This window comes from Oratosquilla oratoria, chromosome 18 (genome assembly GCF_046742065.1).
Source record: "Oratosquilla oratoria isolate Oo_2021 chromosome 18, ASM4674206v1, whole genome shotgun sequence".
Taxonomy (NCBI): domain Eukaryota; kingdom Metazoa; phylum Arthropoda; class Malacostraca; order Stomatopoda; family Squillidae; genus Oratosquilla; species Oratosquilla oratoria.
In genome coordinates this window covers 54,744,864-54,747,363 of record NC_134794.1, presented here as the reverse complement: position 1 = coordinate 54,747,363, position 2,500 = coordinate 54,744,864, and the positions used below count along the sequence as shown (strand labels likewise).

At 42.2% G+C, this 2,500-nt stretch overlaps 1 protein-coding gene across 7 annotated transcripts in view; it reads right to left on the bottom strand.

Moving 5' to 3' along the window:
* smog (G-protein coupled receptor 158 smog) overlaps positions 1-2,500 on the bottom strand; it is a 205,192-nt gene that overhangs the window by 177,060 nt on the left and 25,632 nt on the right. The window lies entirely within an intron of this gene.

Below are 2,500 nucleotides of genomic sequence, written 5' to 3'. Positions count from 1 at the left end.
CTCTGCCCACTGCCCTGGGTCAGAAGCAGTGTCGCAAGACACAGTACATCCACGCCGGAGTGTAAGTGAAGCAACGCGCTCCTTGGCGTATGCCCCCAGTTAATTGCTAACGGCTTCCCTCTAATCCCATAAATGAAAAATATCTCCCACAACACCCTCATGTCTTTCCTGTCATAAGTCTTCTCCAAATCCATAACCCCCCACCCCCGCAAAAAAAAAAAAAAAAAATCACAAAGCTGGTTTACCACAAAATTTTGATGCAGACACCCTCTAAGCCCACACCGTTTCTCACCAATCATTCCCTCTATTCCTCTCTTAATCCTGTCAATTGACACCCTGTCATATGCCTTTCAACTACGCTCAAAAAACGTATCCCTCAAAAACTACTACATTCGAATTTGTCCCTTTTTTTCTTGTAAAACCTAACAATACAACAAACACTCCTCCAGCCCTTCAGTACACTGCCCTCCCTTAGACACACATAAAACCTCACTAGCCAATCCACTATAACCACACCTCCCTTTGTCAGTCACTCGGATTGAAACTTATCTCTCGCAAAAGCCTTGCCATCATTCAGCATTTCAATGTTCCTTGCACTTCATCTTTTCCTCTCTCATAGCACTGCCAGTCTCTTGGCTTCCCCTACTGCCACAACCAATCCCATCCTAATCTCCTTCTTATCCAAGAGCTCTCTAAAATACTCTACCCGTATTCCCGTAACCGGCTTCTCTTCAATTAGCATGTGTTCATCTGCATTTTTACCGTTTCCTCTCTACCTGACTCACCCCATCATTCTCTTCACTTCCTTCTAAAATATTATTTTATTCTTAAAAAAAAAAAAAAAATTGTAGCCTTACCTCCTTTTTATACCTCACCACCTCCCACTTCCCTTAGTTCCTCCTGGTATTTCTTCTAATTTTCCTTTTCATCCACATTGTTTACTTTTAGCATCTCTCTACCTTCCACCTTCCACTTATCCCCACTTTTGATTTCCCTTCCACCAAAAAAAATAATCTGATATTCCCCCACTCTCCCCTAAGAACATGGACATCCAGAATTCTTCTTGTCCTTCTTTTGGATACCACTACTCAATCCATTAATGCCCGATCAACTACCCTTCCACCCACCATCCTTTCCCATGTGTACTTATGCTTGACTCTCGTCTTATACTCTGTGTTTTCTTTCACCAGTTCCCTTTTTAGATACATTTCCAACATCAAGTCTCCACCATGAACTTTATCTGGTGCCTCAAACTTCCCTACTACTCCACCTATTGGCTCATTCCTTATTCTAGCACTGAGATTCCGCAACAACACTACACTGACATTCCTGCCCACAACTCTTAACACTCATTTCAGTCTACCCAAAAAGCCTCCTTTTCCTCTTCACTCTTCTCATGACCAGCGTTCATATGCACCTACAACCACCCACATCTCCCATCCCAGTTTCACCCTTTCCCACATTACCCTTAAAGATACTTCCCTCCGTTCCACCATGTGCTCTCCAACCTCATCACTCACCAGCAGAGCTAATCCTTCTCTCCCTCGCCCCCTCATCACTCTTCACACTTAAAATTGCCCCTCACTCTTTCAATTGACGTCCACTTCATGCTAACACGTCAATTTTCCTTCTCACAAACATACTGCCTATCTATTCCCTTTCACATTTATCTGTATCACAACAACGCACACTTCATTATCCAATCTTTAGGGTTCTGGTTGTTCTTCTCTCAGGTCCTCCTATGCCTCCCTTGAATTCTCATAGAATGAACATGAAGAAGAAAGCAGGATCCAAAGTCGCATCACTTGCATGGGGATCATGGTGGCAGATTTTTTTTTTTTTCATATTACCACAGGGGATAATGTGTTAATGTGATAATGTCATAGATGTAGTAAAGGATGTTTCCAAGGGAGTGGCATAAAGGAGAGATAGTTGTAGTCCAAAAGTAGTTTCACCTCTCTCTGATTATATATTTTAATCCAACCTAGAAAAGTAATTCGACTTCAGTCCGTAGGGGCGTCGCAAATCTCTCCATAAAACACGGACCGTATGCTGCTATGTCATCATTAGTGCATGATAATATGCAGTCATTACCCCAGTGCGAGAAGCATCATTCATAGTGGATAAAATCATTATTTCCTCGTCAATGACATAATCAGCGCCGCTAATAGTAATGATCAACTGGGGGCAATATCGCACCGAAGAGATGATGGTGTCGTCGAGAGTCGATAAAGGAGAGACATAAGCAAGCTAAGATAACGGACGGATAGACAAAGTTGCTAAATAAAACATTCAGCTTCCTTTATTGTGTAGAGATTACTCTCCAAACATAAAATAATAATTCTGTGTGATGATTTATAGTGGACAGTGACTACACGAAAACGTCAAGAAATGATCCTATGAGGGAGGATGGGGAAAGATAACCAGTTCACCGATACTCCCTGACTTTAGGAAAATCGTCAACGCGCAGTCCACGGGGTTAATCAGGAACAAAAAATGA